The sequence below is a fragment of the Ambystoma mexicanum genome, chromosome 7q (assembly GCF_040938575.1).
Source record: "Ambystoma mexicanum isolate Mex_15411 chromosome 7q, UKY_AmexF1_1, whole genome shotgun sequence".
In the NCBI taxonomy this organism is placed as follows: domain Eukaryota; kingdom Metazoa; phylum Chordata; class Amphibia; order Caudata; family Ambystomatidae; genus Ambystoma; species Ambystoma mexicanum.
Genome location: NC_090941.1, coordinates 986,041,891 through 986,063,255, shown reverse-complemented (window position 1 = coordinate 986,063,255; position 21,365 = coordinate 986,041,891). Strand labels below are relative to the sequence as shown.

Below are 21,365 nucleotides of genomic sequence, written 5' to 3'. Positions count from 1 at the left end.
CCACCTCTCCCACTCTCCAACTCATCAATTCCCGACTAACCCTACCCGCCCTCCTTCCTGTTTACAGATCCGCCAGAGCGCCTGGGGACCAATTCCGTTGGTGACGGTGCACTATATAAGTACCTTTAACATAACATAACATAAATGTTCAACCGGCACACAGCCCGGTGCACACCAGCATTGCTTCCCAAAGTCCTCATTATGCTCTTTGGTCCCTCTAAAGGCAAGCAGCGCACAAGATCAAAAGCATCTTCCGTGTCCATAATGTCACCAGCACAGGTGGCAAAGCATAGTGTCCAGCAAACAGCGTTCCAACTTCCCAGACGCCCCGCCGCCGCAGTGTGCAAAACATATCAAATAGGCAGCATAGGGAAGTAGACCATGCCACCAAGAAGCCACCACCAACCACCATTGTTGCCACAGCCTTCACAGTCCTGCCCCACACTCAAACATCACCACCTGATGCTGAACCACAACACCACATAACCGTAGTGGGCAAGTCTCCACCCGACAACCGCTGCCCGGCCTCGCGGTTCTAAAGCTCCATGACGCTCCACAAGGCCTTCACCGCCCTCCTAGGAGCACCGCCAGTCCTGCCAGCAAATCAAAGGGTTTTGATGCAGCACCATATACACAGGTCCCAACTGGCCCTACGCCACCAGAGGCAATGTTAACCAGTCCCTTTTCTGCCAATAGCACACTGTATGCGTGCACTTCTCGCTTTGCCTTTTGCATTGTAAATCTGGGCTACAAGTGCTCGTGTACAAAGTGATGTTGGCCAAAAAGCCAGAGCTGGATGGAGGTGATCTTGTACCGCTCCTCTATGCCCCTCTGTATCCCAGCCGCCCGCTGTATAGCTGTTCTGTTACTTCTGAAAAGCGCTCCATTATGCATCTGTACTGTTGTATACATCTGTAAAGCACTCCATTCTGTATCTGTACTGTTGTATACCTCTTTAAAGAACTCTGTTATGCATTTGTATTGTTGTATACCTCTGTAAAGTGCTCTGTTCTGCATCTGTATTGTTGTACACCTCTGTAAAGCGCTTCATTATGCATTTGTATTGTTGTATACCTCTGTAAAGCGCTCTGTTATGCACCTGTACTGTTGTATACCTCGGTAAAGCACTACGTTATGCATTTGTATTGTTGTATACCTCTGTAAAGTGCTCCTTTATGCATCTGTACTGTTGGACACCTCTGTAAAGTGCTCCGTTCTGTATCTGTACTGTTGGACACCTCTGTAAAGTGCTCCATTCTGTATCTGTCCTGTTGTATAACTCTGTAAAGCTCTCCGTTCTGTATCTGTATTGCTGTATACATCTGTAATGTGCTTCGTTATGCAGCTGTATTGTTGTATACCTCTGTAATACGCTCCGTTCTATGTCTGTATTGTTGTACACCTCTGTAATGCGCTCCATTCTGTATCTGTATTGTTGTACACCTTTGTAATGCGCTCTGTTATGCATCTTTATTGTTGTATACCTCTGTAATGTGCTCCGTTATGCATCTGTACTGTTGCATACCTCTATAAATCGCTCTGCTGCTTCTCGAAGGTGGGTCTGCGCTCAATAAATACAATAATAATCTTTATGATAGGAGGCACGTTTGCAACACTGTTTTATGCCAGAATGAAACAAGCATTGGCAATGCTAACAGTTTTGGGTTTTGTGTACGCATGGGATAGGCATTTGCCAGGCACTCCCATAATGGTACTAATTGGCAATTAATGGTAGCAGTTGCAAAATGGTGTGTATAATAGCAGTGCCTGACAATGCCTATCTAATAACACAAGCCAGAACTAATAGCTTTGCCAATGCTTGTTTTTAATAAGACTTCGGTGAAGGACATGCATAGGGCTTATAGATCAAGTGGCTGAAGGTACACTTGGTTAAGACATTTTTATTAGACAAGTAGTAGAATTTCCTCTCCAGTTAAGCCATTAACTTTCAGAGAAGACTGCTTTAAAATAACACTGGCAGGTAGCTCAGTTCAGGCACAACGTTTGATGTTACTGCTTAACAGAAGAAGCGCAAAGAGATCCCAGGAGGATGTGTTTTGCAAGGAAAGGGGCATGACGTGGGTGGGAATCACCAAAGGGATTAGGATGATCATGTGCTGTCAATAGGTGGGTAACCAAAGACCACCTAGAAGCTTTGAATGCTCTCCATATGATATGATAGTTTATTTATATAGCGCCTATACACAATGTGTTTCGAAGCGCTTCAAGGCAAGGGAGGGAATAAGGGCAAATACAATGACCGTTTTACAGGACATGAACAGTAAGGATGTGAAATTAACTACCCACCTCCCTCCTCGCTGTACTCAACAGTTTTATTCATAGGTGGCACTTCAGCACCACCTAATAGCAAAAACTAAAACGGGGGTGGCGAGGAAAATGAGACACTAAAGGCAACCGGAAAAATTAGCAAGAAGCTTTCACCGCCCACTCTCCACACACACACTGCCGTCACAGAGCATGCGTGCTATCTAAAACCTGCCGCTCACTTTCACAAGGGCAGGGTAGGGAGCCAGGGATGTAATGCAGAGGCCGAGGCCCTACCACAGAAACACGAGCCTCCGTCACGCTGCCCTGCAAAACGACCCGCCCTGGAGCCCTCACGTCCTATGACTGCGGAGGCTTTGTGCACGTCGGCGGCATTGCTTCAGCGTGACTGCAGTAATGCTATCCTGCATGACCCCCACCCTTCACCCTGCCTCCACCGCACCGCCTCAGAACTGGGGTTATATGCCGCTGCAGCCCAGCACGGCACGTGTGAGGTCGCCAGTGACACATTTTGTGCATGAGGCCACTGACGATGCGTTTAATTTGAATGTGCGCGGTAACTACGGCATCTCCTTACTTTTCCGTCTTTCCTGGAGGGAACGTCATAAAATGTTTCCACACAATGAAGAACGAGCCAGGCACCTCTGTCCTTTCGGACCCTTTGAGCTCAGCGGAAGATGGGCACGGTGCCCAACGGTAGACACAGACCCCCTGCTGCATGTTATAACCATGCCAAGTTTTTTATGCAGCGCTTAATGGCAGATTCCTTGTGCTTCTAAGCACTGTAATAATAGGTCTCATTACGCAATTGCACACACTTGATCGGCCTCGGCAGTAAGGATGGGCTGGTCCTGCCGGGATTCGAACCCGCGGCTGAAGGTTAGACAAAGGAGAGCGCCTATCTTGCGGAAGTCGTTTATTGGCCATTTAAACGGATCGATCTTTGTTTCTTCCTTCCTTTGTTTCTTTCTTTCTAATATTTTTCTTTGGCACAATACAAGGCTAACTACTACTCAGTCATTAACACCTGATAAACTGCAACCAAATAGAGACGGCCCTAGGCACACAGCTGTGTCTGCACAATTCATACCCTTGCAATGGTTTGGTTCATTGCTAACTACACTAGTGGGTAGGGATTAGACTGGGAACCAAAATGGCCCTGGAAATTGTTTTCAAAGTGACCTCATATCACTCTTTGGGAGAAAGCCCAACATCACTAAGTAGGGTTTGTGGAGGTTCTCTCCCCACCCAAAGGTGGAACAATGGGTCCAAAAAGTGAATTTGAAAGCACATTTGGGGATAAAGAAACATAAAACAGAAATAAAACACTTGTAAAGAGTGAGGCAGTCACTTTCCACTACCTGCATTACTCTGGGCTAGCGGAAGCTGCTGCCGTGGTACGCACTCGCCGCTGACGTGCGTGCTCGTGGTGTGGCTTGTCGGCGGTCTGAATGTAGCTCCACAGATCCTTTGGCTGCTTCCTGCACCGTCTCGACTTGGGTATTCAGTCTTGTGGTGGTCCAGCGGGGGATCCTCGTTGTGTTAAGGTCCCGGTTTCTGACCGGTGAACGGCTGGGTGCCGATGATTCTGTGTGCAGCTGGACGTGGCCTTAAGGTATCACTAGGTTTCAGCGTGCGGCACGCCAAATAAGATGTGCTCTGGCATGGTGCTATGTGCCCTTTTATGAGCTGCTATCATATTACTTCTATACTTGTATGTACAAGTAGTGGATAGTACCTACTATTTTTTGCAGAGCTTTTGGAGAGCCTTTCATTCTCTTTGCTTTGATCAATATGCCCACTACTAGCTCTAGTCACTTAAAAGTGGCCTCTGCACATACACTCATGCACTTGAAGGCTACAAGCAGTCTTTCCAATATGTCTGAAGCAGAAATACCTTCTGACGTCACGGTTTCCTCTCAGATTGAGACTGGTGACGTTCCTTTGCAGGGAAGTGGCAGATGGATGGCCAAGAACTGGCTTCAACTCAACAGAGACAAAACAGAGGTCCTCCTGGGATCTCATCCTATGGGGACTTTGTGGACTACCAACTACTGGCCTACTTCCCTGGGTTCCTGCCCTGAGCCAGTTTCAGCAGTAACAAGTTTAGGTATTAAACCCATGGCCAGCGGATCTAGAGAAGCCCAAATGTCCTCAATTTGCCAATCCGGTTTTGTTAAATTATAAGTCCTGAAGAACATGTTACCTTTCCTCCCTCTTGAGTCTAGGGCTAAGGTAGTTACATCCTCCATTATGGGCTCTGTGGACTACTGCAATGGCATCTACCTTGGACAACCTGAGATGCTGCTGGAGCGCCTTCAGATTCTCCAGAACGCAGCCGCCCGCCTGGTTCTGGGAGCTTCAAGACTCTCGCACTCCCAAGACCTGCTTCACCAGCTTCACTGGCTCCCTATCAGGAGTAGGGTTAAGTCTGAGATTCTATAATTGGTTCATTGTGCCATTCATAACTCTGGCGATGAGTTTCTAAGGTCCAAGCTGACTTTCTAAAGCCCTGCTAGATCTCTCTGTCGTTCTTCTCAGCTCTATGCATTCCAAGGTTTTGCTGTGCTCGTGTAAGATCTTTCTCAGTGCTGGCACACACACCTTGGAACTCTCTTCCGACATAGCTCCGTAATATTCCTGAGTATCTTCAATTTTGGAAGATTTTGAAGACCCACCCGTTCCAACCCTGATTGCACCAGTCCTCACCCGTCTCCCTCTAAGGGCCTAGATGCCTCTGGCCTTAGTTCCCACTCTACAAGTTTCCATACAATACAAGGGATCATCAAGCTCCGAGTTGTAATTGTATACCCCCTCTGGAATCTATCATGGTTAGGACACCTGCCCATACCCCCAAATCGGCAAAAGCGAGTCGGCTGTCGGAGGTTATGGAGAGGAGTGCCAGAAGGAGGCAGAGACTTGGAGAGTTATGGAGGGGGAGATGGTGGGAGCATTCTCTGACTCACCTGCAGTCTCTGAGAAGTTGGCATTCTTAACGCCACATCAGGAGTTGACATTTAACATATCAACAGGAAAAGAATCACTTAAGTTATCTATGATAATGGGTTTGAAGCCCAACAAGGCGCTGGAAATGGTCAACAGCTTGGGTGGGCAATGTACTTCTATGGGTGATTCCTTAGAAAGAGCCATTGGCTCCACAAGGATAACCGCTCAAACGGAACCAAGTCTTCAATTGTAAACAACAACACAGGCTGTAATGACACTACTGACTTTTCGAATTGACAACTTATGAACGTGTACATTATGGCTAAACTTGATCAAGTGGCCGTTCTGCCAGTGGCTTGGTCTAATCAATCCGAGGGGTGGAGGGGGGGATTTAAACGTTCCAGATGACTGCAGAGAAAAACAGCCAAACGTCCTTAATTGGAACAGAAAGTGTAATTGAGGCTGAAGGCAAGACAGAGTTTGTTGGGGCAAGTAGTTGTGCTCCTCGACTTCGGGTGTCTTCGGCTTTGCCGTAGGCTACAGCAGCCGGGCAGTCATCGGCCATGTACAGCTTTTGTCAAGTCCTGATAAAATTGGCGTATGAAGCAAAGCACTTCTCGATTAAAAATGTAGCACCGTCTGCCTGAGGATGAAGCAAATGCCACCGTTGACAGATCATTAAACCTGTGATCCGAACAAGGATAAAAGGAACTTTGTCGTCACCTCTTCTCTTCCTTCTCTCTCCCTCTACACTGCTAACCTAGGGCTCTGCTCTCTCCATCTCTCCAACCTCTTCCTTAGAGCTTGCTGACTGGCCGTCTGGTGTACCCCAGAGTCTCACCGGTCCTGGGCACCCCCGCCAGTCCTCTCTCACACTTGCCTCAGGGTACCACCCACCCACCTTCACTGCATTAGAAATAACCCAAGAGAGTGGCCCTCTCTGCACTTAGCCCAGTCTCCGCCGACTGGGTGCACTTGGACCTCCCACTCCCTGTGACCGTCTATGCACTTGCACGATCTAAATGCAACGTGCCGAAGATCGTCTGTCTGTTCTCCCTTGTCTCCCCCGCTAATCGCACTGGTAAAACTGCAGAATCGCCGCCAGGCCTTTTTGCTGTGTCTTAACTGTTAATTGTATTTTACGCACTTACTCTGCCTGTGCAGACTATTATCGTCTCAGAATTTCAAGGGCTCTGAGTGACTGTTGTTTTTTGCCCCATGTTCCCACCCTCTGTGAGCGCTTTGAAACTCTTTCCTGTGTGTAGGCACTATATAAATAAATAAACAATACAATACAATATCAATGTAGAGAGGCCTACAAAAACGGAAGCAAGGGAAGCTCTCAGAAATGAGGTCTTAGACGGGTGACATTCTAAAGCTGGCAATGGGACGTTAAGATCTGATGACCTGAACTGTGTACGGAGGGAACACAATGAGGAATGGTGCTCTACTAAAAATATAGATTGCATCATTGTCGGCTGTCACAAGAGCAACCTCGCTGCATTTGTTACAGCTTGAGATATATGTCATTGGATTCTAACTTGAGATTGGTTTTGGGCTAATTTATCACCCGCTTAAAGTGGCTTGAGCATATGGTTTTAGTCATAGTCCTAGTAAGCCCCACAGATAAGGGTTGTATCCACCACTTTTACTTCTTAAAAATAGGCAAATACTCCCACAAAAAAAATTGGGGGTGCTTTCACCCAAACAGTTGCATGGGTTTGTTTGGACCAGTAGTCCACTGGAAGAAACGAGTAGAATTAAAGACAGCTCAAATGTATCTTTTAATGTCCTTGAATAACTTGAAGCAAAGAAGTATTTCTCCCAAAAACATTTCTGTTTTATAGTAAAACATATATTTGTACTTGCTTATAAAATACTCATTGGGAACAGGACTTACCTTTTTACTCCCTTAAAAAACATTTCACTGGCAACTTTCAAAAATAGGCAGTAAAATACACTCACTTTAAAATCTTATCTGGAGCGCTGGTCCTAGTGTCCTCACTGCATCTGGCTATCTGTTTATCATGTTGTAGTCCTCCTGTTTTTTCATTATTTGTGTTTTATGTGGTGTGTTTTTGTTTGTCGGGGCTATGATGCCTCCGAGTTTGTTGCGCTATATAAATAATAAACTAAAATAAGGACTATCATACTGGAAGCTTTATAGCAAATGTAATTCTTCCGAGGGGTTTGAGGAATGAGGAGAGATGGAATGATGAGTTTGGTGACTGGGAGAGGGAGCAAGAGGAGCAGAAAACCAAGGTACCCACAAAAAGTAGCCCCAGGGTGCATGCAGATGGCCACTGGGAAATCACCAGAGTTTCCTGTAGGCCAGTCCACCGCTGCATGTGTGGTCCATAAGGGGGAAAATAGCCGTGTACATTATTGGGTGAACTGGGCTTGTTTCCTAATTTGGAAGTTATGGGCAAAAAACTGGAAGAGCATTGTGGGTCTATCCACTGGCTTTGGGAGGCTAGCCTAAAATGAAGGGGAGCGGAAAACGGATATATGTGTGGTCACCGACTCTTATACTTGCCTTTGGATGTCAGACGCACTCTCACCTATTTTGGTCATACCAAAGCGGGCCAACCGAACAGCCACTGAAGAAGCCTGCCTCGTCCCTTCAAACTTCCCAATCAATACATTGAGCATCATTAAACTGGTCAATGATATCAGTTATTGCACTGCTTAAAAGCAATAGAACTCCAGCAAGAAGCGGAATAGAAACACGTGATATATTATAATCATAAAGCTGGGATGTTTTCAGTCTAGTCCACACTGAGAGAAAGTATCGCCTGGCAACACTTTGAAAGAGTCTTAAAAATTAAGTGCTCCAGCTTAACAAATGGACAGCATTTGCGGATAAATCAAAAACTGCACAGTTACAAAATACAAAACATTAGAATAATGTTCTCTCTGACAGCCACTAATGTTAGATAGCTCAATGGATCAGGTGCTGATTATCAAGGTGTATGTCTGATCTCCTGGTGGAGGGCTGGAGCCGATCGATCGTACAAGACTGATTAAATAGCTATTGACTGTATTGAGTAATAATACAGAGGAACGGAGGATAGGACAGGGGCAAGCGCTGGTCTTGGAAGCAAGACCACGCAGTGCAACATAGGTTTGAATCCCGGATCCGCACTTAGAAACTGAACTCTGGTACGGTATTAGGCGCGTTATAAAAAAAACAATTAAATACATTAAATTAAATAAATGATAATTGTATAGTTAAATGCAAAGTGTTTTGAATTAAAGCATTTAATAAAATTGTAGTCAAATACATGTTGGGACTAAGGTGAGGCAGTACTGCAATAATTTTAAATATGCAACTTTTAATTTATTTGTATAGCACACACTGCTAACATATGTGCCTTTTGGAGCGGGTTACATGCCATCACCTCATGCCATCACCTCCTGCAAATGAATATATTTTATTTATTTTAATTTTACATTTATAAAGCGCACAAAGCGGCCCTCGGGCATCGTGGCTCTATTACAAGCAAGGCTTACTTAGTTACAGGAAACAGAAGGAAAGACAGGTTGGCAAGACAGCCTGTCTGTGGTTCGTGGTTACAAGGAACATAATACCAGACAGGTGGTAGTTAAATTGTGACATTGTTACAACGGGGGCAGGCGGCTCAACGGTTCAGCGGTTACAGGGGAACCGGAAACAGCTAATACCTTCTTGGAACAGATATCTTGGCGTACCTAGGGGTGTAGTGTGGACTAGTTAAAGAGTCTCGTTTTGAGTGCTTTGCGGAAGGAGAGGTGGGAAGTCTCATTCCTTAAGGTATTAGGGAGGGCATTCCATTGTTTTGGAGCTAAGAATGGGAAGCTGGAGCCGCCCGCTTTGGCCCTTTTGAAGGTGGGATGTTTAGCTGGTTGGAGTAGTGTGATCGTTTGGGTCTGGAGGAGCTGGCTTGGACTACTTTTTCTGAGAGGTAAGAGGGGGCTGTGTATGAGAGGCATCTGTGGGTTATGGGTAGGGTCTTCAACATGATGCGTTCTTTGACGGGGAGCCAGTGTGCATCGCACCTAGCATGGGAGATATGCTCCCTCTTGGGAATGTTCAGTGCAGCTCTGAGTGCATTATTTAGAATGATTTGAAGTCTGTTGAGATTTTTAGCTGATGTGTCAGCAAACAGAACGTTGCAGTAGTCAAGTTTTGCCCCAATGGTGGCTCTGGCTATTGAGAGACAGTTCTGAGTAGAAAGGTAGGGTTTAACTGCATTGATTAGTTAATCAATGCAGTTGTGAATGAAGCTGAGGAGGCAATGGCGTTTACCTGGCGTGTCATGGAGTGTGTGGAATCAAGGTACACCCCCAGAGTCTTTACTGAAGGTGAGACAGTGATTTGTGTCTTGTCTATGGTGAAGGCGCTGCATTATTTATAACGTTTATTAAGTGTTTCCTTGGGGCCTACTAGAAGGATTTTGAGATTTTTTTCTCCGTTGAGGCAGAGCCCTTTGGCTGACATCCAGGCTTGGATGGTGGCATAAGTCTTGTGCAGTGTCTCTGTGTCTTTTTCGTATGAGCCAGAGTGTCGGAGGAGGAGCTGCGTGTCATCGGCATAATTTGTGTACGCTAGGCCGAGGAGCATGTAGCTTGTCGAAGAGAGGTTTGGTAAACATATTGTACAGGGTAGGTGAGGTGCAGGAACCCTGTGGGACTCAGCAGTGAATGGTGGTGGGTGCCACGCAAGCCTGATCTGAGAAAACCTTCATGACTTTCCCTTCAAGGAAGGAGCTGATCCAGGTAGTGGCTTTGGGGGTGAATTGGGCTGAGTTTGTGAGGTGTCTGCATAAGGTCTTATGGTCAAAAAGGTCAAAGGCTGCAGATATATCCAAAAGGAGAAGAGCTGGTTTGCCTTCATGCATTAATTCAGCCAGTTGGTTTTTTAGATCCAGTAGGGCAGATTCAGTTCTGTGGCCCCGGCGGAAAACTGATCGCCTCTTTCCTAGGATGCTGTTGGTTTCAAGGAATTGCTGTATTTCGGTGTATGCAGTTTTTTCGAGTATTTTTAGCAGGAAAGGTACTGTGGTGATGGGCCAGTCATTGTTAGGTGAGGAAGGGTCTAGAGGTGTTTTTCTTCAAGAGTAGGGGTACCGAGGCCTCTTTAAGGCACGGTGGGACAATGCCAGATGTGAATGATGCATTTATGAATGCTGTCAAGAATGGTGCTAGGGTGTCTGCGCAGTCTTTGATGATAATGGCAGGGCAGATATCACCATTGCAGTTGGAAGGTTTAATGTGTTTAAGGAGGGCTAATACTTCGGTTTCTGAGACATCTGTGAAGGAGAAGAGTGCCTTATCCTGGGAGTGGGTGTTTTTGTGGGCGGGTCATACTTGGGCGAGGCATTATGGTGGGAACGAATTTTGCTCTGCAGGAGGTATATTTTTTGGAGCATAGCTATTTGAATGCTTGATCACCAGAATTCATCTTTCACAATGTCTTGGCCGAATATATTGGCATAATTGTGGCAGAGTTATATCTGGTGTCACACGCTCCACGCACAGTACATCGATCAACTGGCTTGAATTACAACTCGTCCATAAAGAGAGCAAATAATCTTTCTCTTGTCGCACACCCACACTGTGGAAGTCGATCCCGGTTCCGGCTTGTAATGCTCCCATAATTCTCCAATTTCACAAATCTCTGCAAATATGACTTTTTCTACAACACCCGACCAAGGACTAATCCCAATGGACACACAGACCAATGCACAGACCTCAACTAACAGTACTGCGTTACTGTTAAAAAATTCCAGCCCACATGTTGGGTGCCTACACTAGAAACATTGCGTTGCTGTTCTTGAGCTAGGTCAGTGCTTTAACCAATACAATAAAACTTTGTGGAATAAACCAAAACATCTATTGTGTACAAATAAAGAAAAACAAGTCATAATAATATAATGAGCAGGAACAATGCGATGATAATTGGCAAGACTAGTTCTGGCCTGAAGCAGTGAGTGACTGGCCGCCTTCTTTGTGAAATGGAATGACAGTATGAGCCAAGGGGACCTGGAAGAGGATATGAAGTCTTTCTTCATAAGTAGGTGCGCCATATGACGACAAGGTGCAGGCCCCTTAGTCATTCCGGCCGGAGGAATAGCCGGCTCATATATTGGGCCAGCAAGTCGAACAGAATGGCCAATAATAAAGGAAATCATATGCAAGCAAGTGACTTAAATCCAACATGTGTTGGAACCAGGGTCTGCAGCCTGCAGCCCTTTGGCTATTTTGGACTACAACTCCCATGATGTCTCACAATTGACTATGCTGGCTAAACTTGATGTAATTTGTACTCCAAAACACTTAGAGAGCCCAAGGTTGCTGAGACCTTTCCTAGAATGTAAGGCTCAGGCTTTCTACCTAAGGCTTAAATACTCCTTGCAATTCTATATGGGATCACTATATATTAATGCATGTCACCAGGGGTACATTGTTCTGTCAACAAACCTGCTACTTTAGTTCAATGGGATCATTTGAAGTTAGCTAAGACTACAAATCCCAACATCCATGAGAGTTAAATTAAAGGCTGCCACTAGAAACCTGGCATCCATAGTCACACAGAGTGAGCTGGTAGTCCCATCTCTATGTCGCTGGAAGAGCTACAGAATGATCCCTGCTTTTAGATCACTGTATTCCCATTTAAATCGAGGACAGCATACATTTTAGTTGGAAGACGTTGGGCATTCACTGTGGTTTTAAGCTTTGTCCAAAAATGTACCTCAACCTAAAACACCCAATCACCAATGGCCAACATTGCTGCAATCTAGCACAGCTATGTAACCCTGGATTGTTGGCTGAGAGGGAGTGTGAATTCAAGGAAAGATTCAGTATGGACTGTGGGTAAGCCTGCACTGCTCGGGTGAGTTCCAGACCCTCTACAGATGGGCAGTGTGGGTAAGCCTGCACTGCTCGGGTGAGTTCCAGACCCTCTACAGGTGGGCAATGTGGGTAAGCCTGCACTGCTCGGGTGAGTTCAAGACCCTCTACTGGTGGGCAGTGTGGGTAAGCCTGCACTGCTCGGGTGAGTTCCAGACCCTATACAGGTGGGCAGTGTGGGTAAGCCTGCACTGCTCGGGTGGGTTCAGAGCCTCTACAAGTGGGCAGTGTAGGTAAGCCTGCACTGCTCGGGTGAGTTCCACACCCTCTACAGGTGGGCATTGTGGATAAGCCTGCACTGCTTGAGTGAGTTCCAGACCCTCTACAAGTGGGCAGTGTAGTTAAGCTTGCACTACTCGGGTGAGTTCCAGGTCTTCAACGTTGTCAATCTGGCAGGTTCACCAACGCTCAATTCACACTAATGCATGTCTTCAGTGCTTTAAGTGGGGTAAGAAATTGAGGGGGGCCCTCATTTGGGGGCGTGGCTTCCATGGTGGTCGTGGACTGAAAAGTGCACAAACAATAGTAAGGTGCGCAAACAAATATATACATGTATGTAAGCATTTATATATTTGTATGCACACCTTAGTATGATTTGTGTACTTTTCAAGCCACCTTTTATAAACATAGAAATATCTAACATATTTCTATGTTTATAAAAGATGGCGAAAAGTACACAATTCAAGGCATCTTTTATAAAGCTTTGCCAACGGACAAAGATGCCTAGGGCTCGTTGATCTGTGCTCTGCTCTGCAGAACAGATAGATTACCGAGCCTGAGGCGTCTTTGACCCTCTGCGAACCCAAGGGCTCCGTGATCTAATCTGCAGATTAGATCCATGAGACCTCATGTTCGCCTGAGGGTCAGTGACCTGGGGAGGAGAAACAAAGGGACCATAACTTCCTCTTGTGACCACTCATGCGAGGGGTCACAAGAGGAAGTTACAGTGACTGTCAGAAGTGCCAGCCAGCCACAGCGTTGCTGAAACTGCAATTTACAGGTTCATCGATGCTGTGGCTGGCTGGCACTTCTGTCAGTCAGACAGCTGCATGACTTTAAAATGGCGGGCCATCTCCCGTTGTGGATATGGCCATGGTGGGATAGTGTGTCTCGCCATGGTGTGGTGGGACCGGGGGGGCCAGCAGGGCCCTGGCCCACTTAGAGCACTGCATGTCTCTGTTAGTACCATATTATGCTACATGACCAGCAGCAAAAATCATGAAATATTCACATTTTATTAACAATATAATAGTTTGAACATTTTATACAATTTCTTTTAATGAAGTTAAAAAAACATCTATAGTTACGATGATGCCAATTTTATAAAAGTTAAACAGTTACAAAAGCACCAAATAATAGCGTAAACCTTTCATTAGGTGTATAGGGGTAGGGAGTTGAGCAAAAGAGCCGCGGGCCCTATGGAGAAGTGCTCAGAACCTGCTGGTGTTGTCATTTGACACATCAGAAAAGGGGAACCACATCAGTCGGCATCAGAAGATTTCCGAGACGTAACCCTGGCTGAGAATGGCAGCAGGTGCCAACTCGCTGCATGCCATCTGCAGCACTTTTACCAAGTTGCTTTTCCAAGCCAGCAGCATCTTGCATGCCAGGGTTTTACGACCAGACCTACAGTGCTAAAAGTGAAACACTGTTGTCGAATAAAAAGCCAGGACAGGAGGAACAAGTCAGTTAGGGAATGGGGTCCAAGGGGAAACTACGGGTGGCATGGTGAATGCCCAAAAATCATCAGTAAGCAGAAAAGGGCATAGTGCCCTTTTCTATTACGTTACAGTGTTGTCCAGCTTCAGGCCTGGATGGCCGGAAACATATCGGATTTTCAGGATACCCCTCATTAATATTCATGAGTAAAATTAGAATACAGTGATTATAAATATGTGCACATTTTTTCTCATGAATAATAATGTGGGATATCCTGAAAACCCTTCAGGATTCTGGCCCTGGAAGCCTGGAGTTGGAGGACCAAGCGGAACCTCAACGTGTATGTTATGGGGCATTAGTACCCGGCACGCGCGGCGCAATGGGAATACAGCGTGGTGATTGGCTCATTTGCGAGCCATACCACACGGTATTCCCTTGTACGCCATGCGTGCCGGGTACTCTGTTCCCAGCGAGGGACGTTGCAGCCCCTCAGCTAATGAGGAGGCTCGAAACGGGGCAATCCCCCCTCCGAACCTCCCCATGGCTGGAGGCTTCCTTCATCCCCCCCCGGGGACTCAGGCAAGATATTTTTCCCCCTTTCCTCCCTCCTCCCACCCCACCCCACTTACCTTGGGCCATCCCGATCTAAGTCTCCACATGGCTGGAGGCTTCCATCGTCCCCCGCCGGAGAATGCGGTACTTTTTTTTTTCTTCCTTCCCCTCCCAAAACTTACCTTCTTTTTTTCTTCTGGTCTTGGGAGCGAATGCGCTGGGAATACCTCTGTTCCCAGCGCGTCCGCTCCCAATGGCCGCCATGGAAAGGGAAAACGGACTACGTTTTCCCTTTCATGGCGGCCATTTTTTTCTCCTTCTTTTTAATGCCATTAGTACCCCGGTCTAACGGGCCGGGGTGCTAATGGTAATAAGACCCTCAGCGGCAGGCCAATACCACCCACGGTAATGCCCCTGGGGCTTTGTAACTACAGCCCCGGGGGCATTACCTGGGGCTGTATTGGCCAGTCGCCTCGGGTCTTATTGCCACAATATGAGCAGTTACAAATCTTATAAGAAATAATATTCTTTTAGATGGGTCTTGACAGTTACCTCCAAAGCTCGTGTTACATTACAGATTTTAATGAAGTGCCAGACACAGCAATACAGCGAGGCACCAGTTGCGTCATCGCACCTGAAGCTAGGTGAGTCAACCATTCATGTTTCTTTGGGAACAGTGGTGACTCTTCGCTGAGTGGGCTGCTACCCCCTGCACTGAGCAAGGTGCTGGGAAAGGTGGTGGAGTGGGGGGCACATTCGCTACAGCTGTACTGCTACTTAGGTAGTGCCAGTGGGTTGAAGGAAGGATGTGTCCGGCGCCATTGTCATGTAACTTGTTCATGCCTCCTTCATGCAGCAACGGGAGATAACATCCGAGTCTGTTCAGAAGGATGGGTATCTTAATCACCCTCCCTCCATAGGACTGTACCATTCACTGGATGCACAGAACCCTTCTGTGCAAATAAAACATTGAAGCTGCCTATTGTCAAATGTTCTGTAAGTATTTAGTATACCTGCAACATAGCGCAGGAACAGCAGATCGCTTTACAGAAAAAGATTCTCTTGTATATGCAGCATCAATGACATAGTTAGTCATTACGTGCATGCACTAGATGATTTAGACTTCATTTCCCATCAGTCTTAGCCAGCACATTCAATAGTGAAGAATCACAGGAGTTGTAGTCCAAGACATCCCAAAGGCTGCATAACGAGTATCCGTGATTCATGGAAACGGGTTCTGTGCATAGAACAGTGTGGTGTGCAGGATCTGTTTGCGACATGCTTCCAGAAACTAGTGGTTGTTGGGGGTACGAGGTTGGAACCGTGCCGTTTGGGTGGCACCAGACAGCCCTCTGTACAGTGGCTGGTTGAATATTATATTAAACATATTTACAATTTGATACAGCGAGGTGGAGTGATTTGTCCAAGAGCACATATAGGAGCCACGATATAGGTCAGTTTCCAAAGGAAGCAAAGTAACAACTAGACCGCTGCCAAAGGTCTGAAACACGCTTGGCAAAGGGTTGGTGAAGACGTCTCATGTGTATATGGCCTGCCAGTGAGCCTACTAACACAGGCTGGGGTGTTGCCTACTGCTTCCTAATCGTCTGCCAAACTCACGCCGGTCGCCTATGACAACTACATGCAAGAAACAACCATACTTTACTATATGGGGTGCCAGACGTATATGTTATTGGGCGTTATGCAGCATTCCTTCAGCCTCATGCAGGAAGTTTGGGTTGTGTAAGAAGAACAGTTGAATTAGATGTTTGCTGGGGTAGCGTGAGGGGAGCACAATTGCTGATGGTAAAATGGTGATGTGAAGCATATCAGAGAAACCGTTCTGCGGTGCGCGGAGGCGTCTACGTGATGTGTGCGCTGCAGCGTGAGATCTTATGGGGGTCGAGTTGCTTGTCGCCAAAGTGAATCTCAATACATTCGCAAAACACCACAAACGTGGCTCTTCCATCAATACCTCCCGAAGAACTAAATCCACGTTTCTCTGCACTGCCGGCAACAGTACTGCGTTACTGTCCAAAAATGCCACGCCCAGCACCGGCTTCCACACGTAAAGCGGTCTGCTGCTCCCGAGCTAGGTTTGCGCTATATGCGAGAAAATAAAAAAAATTAAACAAACACATCGTCCCAACTTGCACGAGCACAATCGTTGGGAGACGTTCAGAGTGTTGTGTTAATGCCACTAGGAGGCTGCGGGTTTTACCATACTTCCAGGGGCAAGTAGCGTGTGACAGAAATTGGGGGGCTAGCCAGTAAGGGTCAGTTTGGCGATGTGATTGAGATTTAGAGCAGTGTGTTTTTTATGTCCTTGAAACATTTGTGGCACTTTCTAATCCAGGATGCTGGGAGTCTTGGAAAATAATCTGCATGCCCCACCCCCCACGTAGATTTGGGTACTGTGGGGTTCGAGTGTGGGGTACTCGTTTAAACTCAAATTGCATAAAGAGCTAACGGGTGGAAAGTTTCTCTTTTGGAATCAAGCGGTCATGAAACCATCAATTCATTTTTTCCCAAAGTCACTAAATTTCAAAGACCGCAAATACAACCATCTAACTCCTACATTATTTTATTTATTTATTTGTTCATTTATAGAGCGCACCTAACCCTCAGGTATCTGGTCGCATTACATTCACCAAACAGGCATCACCTTCAAATCTAGCGGCATCAAATACAAAGCGCTTGCCAGACACTCTCCCTCCTACCTGGCTGACCCAGTCATCATTTCTGGCGGTCAACATCAGTAGAAGCCTTGCCTGACCACACGATGTTACATTATGTTAAAACAATTTATAAAGCGCAACCTACACCAACGAGGGCATCATGGCGCTCGGGGGCAGGACGAGTGAACGAGGCAGCAAAGCAAAAACTAGAACAGAAAAGTTTTAAGAGCACTATGAAAAGATAAGTGGTCCTGAATAGCGCAGAGAGAATGAGGCAGCAAATTCCCCATTTAGGCAGCCGCCACGGAAAAGTAGCGGCCACCAATACAAGAGCGCTTTAGCAGAAGAAACGGAAAAAAGGCTGAACCAGGAACCAAGCATTCTCGGCCTATGCTCCCATAATGCGGAAACTCCCATCCATCAACATCAGACTCGCCCCACACTCATGAGATTCAGAAAATGAAATCACCTAATCACCTAAACAAGGAACACCAACTTCACCCCCTAGAAGAGACTTCCCCCAATCCACACTGCCCATTTTCCCTCCAGATGACCGTCTCCCTCTTTGGAACCACGTCCTCTTTTAGCACTGTTACATCTTCCTTTATTATTTCCTACATTTCAGTGCAGGCGGCCGACGCGAGGTAAGGAAGCCCTTCTGGGCATGCCTCCGATTTTGGAGCCAACTGGGCCCCCAGGCCCTCGGAGCGTCCCTCTCCCACCCCGCACCCTCTTCCTGTTTCCCGCTCCCCTCCCGCCTCCCAACCCGCCCACCCCCGCTCTGATTGGGCCGTGAGCCCCAGCTGGAAGGGTCTAGCGACCCTCCTCGCGGCGGCCCCTGCATTTCAGTGCAGGCGGCCGACGCGAGGTAAGGAAGCCCTTCTGGGCATGCCTCCGATTTTGGAGCCAACTGGGCCCCCAGGCCCTCGGAGCGTCCCTCTCCCACCCCGCACCCTCTTCCTGTTTCCCGCTCCCCTCCCGCCTCCCAACCCGCCCACCCCCGCTCTGATTGGGCCGTGAGCCCCAGCTGGAAGGGTCTAGCGACCCTCCTCGCGGCGGCCCCTGCATTTCAGTGCAGGCGGCCGACGCGAGGTAAGGAAGCCCTTCTGGGCATGCCTCCGATTTTGGAGCCAACTGGGCCCCCAGGCCCTCGGAGCGTCCCTCTCCCACCCCGCACCCTCTTCCTGTTTCCCACTCCCCTCCCGCCTCCCAACCCGCCCACCCCCGCTCTGATTGGGCCGTGAGCCCCAGCTGGAAGGGTCTAGCGACCCTCCTCGCGGCGGCCCCTGCATTTCAGTGCAGGCGGCCGACGCGAGGTAAGGAAGCCCTTCTGGGCATGCCTCCGATTTTGGAGCCAACTGGGCCCCGAGGCCCTCGGAGCGTCCCTCTCCCACCCCGCACCCTCTTCCTGTTTCCCGCTCCCCTCCCGCCTCCCAACCCGCCCACCCCCGCTCTGATTGGGCCGTGAGCCCCAGCTGGAAGGGTCTAGCGACCCTCCTCGCGGCGGCCCCTGCATTTCAGTGCAGGCGGCCGACGCAAGGTAAGGAAGCCCTTCTGGGCATGCCTCCGATTTTGGAGCCAACTGGGCCCCCAGGCCCTCGGAGCGTCCCTCTCCCACCCCGCACCCTCTTCCTGTTTCCCGCTCCCAACCCGCCCACCAACCCGCCCACCCCCGCTCTCAATGGGCCGTGAGCCCTTCATCACAGGTCCTCCCAGGGCAGTCCTCTGCCCGGCAGCCCCACCGGCTAAGGGCCCCAAGGCCAAGGGCGGCTCCAGGAAGTGTCAGCAGGTGTCCGCAGAGGAAGCCAAGGAAGCCACCAGACACCGACAAAACTGTAAGTGCTGACTTGGGTGGGGAGTAGAGCAATTACTCTACTCCAGAAAGCTCCTGCCACTCTCACTTACCTTTCAATGGCATGCAGCCTATGTTAACCAGCACCATTGCCCTAGAGAACCACACTGATTAGCCTGCGCCACATCTAGGCAGAAATGTGATTGTTAGCATATGCCGCACTTAGATGGCATCTCTAATAGCCTCTCTATGAAAAGTTGCATCTAGAATTGCGGCCAATAGCATCTCTGTGAAAAGTAGAATTTAGAAGTACATTTAGAAAGTTGCATTTAGAAGTGTACCCAATAGCCTCTCTGTGAAAGTAGAATTTAGAAGTACATTTAGAAAGTTGCATTTAGAAGTGTACCCAATAGCCTCTCTGTGAAAGTTGAATTTAGAAGTACAGTTAGAAAGTTGCATTTAGAAGTGTACCCAATAGCCTCTCTGTGAAAAGTTGAATTTAGAAGTGTGCCCAATAGCCTCTCTGTGAAAAGTAGAATTTAGAAGTACATTTAGAAAGCTGAATTCAGAAGTGCACCCAATAGCTGTGAAATGTTGCACTTAGAATTGTGCTCAATAGCCTCTCTGTGAAAAGTTGAATTTAGAAGTGTGCCCAATAGCCTCTCTGTGGAATGTAGAATATAGAAGTGTGCCCAATAGCCTCTCTGTGAAAAGTGGAATTCAGAAGTGCACCCAATAGCCTCTCTGTGAAAGTTGAATTTAGAAGTACATTTAGAAAGTTGCATTTAGAAGTGTACCCAATAGCTTCTCTATAAAAAGTTGAATTTAGAAGTGTGCCCAATAGCCTCTCTGTGAAAAGTAGAATATAGAAGTGCGCCCAATAGCCTCTCTGTGAAAAGTGGAATTCAGAAGTGTGCCCAATAGCCTCTCTGTGAAAAGTGGAATTTAGAAGTACATTTAGAAAGTTGCATTTAGAAATGTACCCAATAGCTTCTCTATGGAAAGTTGAATTTAGAAATGTGCCCAATAGCCTCTCTGTGAAAAGTAGAATATAGAAGTGTGCACAAAAGACTCTCTGTGAAAAGTAGAATTTAGAAGTACATTTAGAAAGTTGAATTCAAAAGTACACCCAATAGCTGTGAAAAGTTGCATTTAGAATTGTGCTCAATAGCCTCTCTGTGAAAAGTTGAATTCAGAAGTGTGCCCAATAGCCTCTCTGTGAAAAGTGGAATTCAGAAGTGTACCCAATAGCCTCTCTGTGAAAAGTAGAATTTAGAAGAGTGCCCAATAGCCTCTCTGTGAAAAGTAGAATATAGAAGTGTGCCCAATAGCCTCTCTGTGAAAAGTGGAATTCAGAAGTGTGCCCAATAGCCTCTCTGTGAAAAGTTGAATTTAGAAGTGTGCCCAATAGCCTCTCTGTGGAATGTAGAATATAGAAGTGTACCCAATAGCCTCTCCGGGAAAAGTTGAATTCAGAAGTGTGCCCAATAGCCTCTCTGTGAAAAGTGGAATTCAGAAGTGTACCCAATAGCTTCTCTGTGAAAAGTTGAATTTAGAAGTACATTTAGAAAGTTGAATTCAGAAGTGTGCCCAATAGCCTCTCTGTGAAATGTTGCATTCAGAATTGTGCTCAATAGCCTCTCTGTGAAAAGTCAAATTTAGAAATGTGCCCAATAGCCTCTCCGTAAAAGTTGATTTTAGAAGTGTCCTCAATAGCCTCCCTGTGAATTAGAAGTCTCTGAAAGTGCATGAAACCCATCATATCTCACCAACACGCCTACTCTCTCCTTACATCACCACTCAACTAGAACACAGAGATACTATGACACCATTCGGTATAACTGTTCTCATATCAACATTCGCTGCTCACTCCACATCATTCTAAATAATCACTGCTGGCTACACACCCCCCAGCAAGGCGTTCTCCTCAGGCCTAACGCAGCCACATCCGATCTGGATTAATCCTGCCAGAACGAACACATACTCCTGACCTCTCAACCACCACACCTACCGCTAGAAAGCAGCTATTACACTGATACTGCACAAGCTGTACACATACCTGGTGCTCACACGCACCTTTTGACTCTCTCTACTCTCTCTACTGATATGAACTTCGGTTCCCAAGGGCGTTCAACCTACCAGCGCCTTCAGACCATACCAATGGTATATAAGGCGCTATATAAATGCAAAATAACAATAACAATAACAATAACAATATGACCCGAGCGGCGGGGGCATTACCGACTCAGATAATGCCCCGGGGCCCATAGTTCTTAACGAAGGCCCGGGGCATTACCTGAGTCGATAATGCCCCCACCACAAGGGTCATATTGCTATTAGTACCCCGGCCCGCATTATGTGCGTGACCGGGGCGCTAAAAGCATTTTTTTCTGTCCCTTTCCATGGCGGCTATCGGCAGCAGACGCACTGGGAACAAGTGTTCCCAGCGCATCCGCTCCCGGGAAAAAAAAGAAGCAGAAGGTAAGTGTTAGGGAGGGAGGGGAAGAAAAAAAATTTACCTGCGTCCCCGCTGGGGGACGATGGAAGCCTCCAGCCGTGTG

General features: G+C 47.2%; 1 protein-coding gene across 2 annotated transcripts in view; it reads right to left on the bottom strand.

Annotated features, from left to right (window-relative positions):
• Positions 1-21,365, bottom strand: part of RELT (RELT TNF receptor) — a 196,470-nt gene that overhangs the window by 122,245 nt on the left and 52,860 nt on the right. The gene's annotated exons all lie outside the window — the stretch shown is intronic.